Consider the following 304-nt stretch of genomic DNA (forward strand, 5'->3'; position numbering starts at 1 on the left):
AGACTTCATACATGCATATGACACAAGTCCTCTATTGTAAACAGACTTCATACATGCATATGAGTGACACAAGTCCTCTATTGTAAACAGACTTCATACATGCATATGACAGTAGTCCTCTATGGTAAACAGACTTCATACATGCATATGACACTAGTCCTCTATTGTAAACAGACTTCATACATGCATATGACAGTAGTCCTCTATTGACATGAAGGAATGATTCAGGGCCAACATGTCAGGCAGTTCTCTGTCAGGCTCTGGTCTCTCTGACCTCCAGAGGAATACTCCATTACTGACCTCA

The sequence above is a fragment of the Nansenia antarctica genome (genome assembly GCF_963989245.1).
Source record: "Nansenia antarctica genome assembly, contig: SCAFFOLD_181, whole genome shotgun sequence".
Lineage (NCBI taxonomy): Eukaryota > Metazoa > Chordata > Actinopteri > Argentiniformes > Microstomatidae > Nansenia > Nansenia antarctica.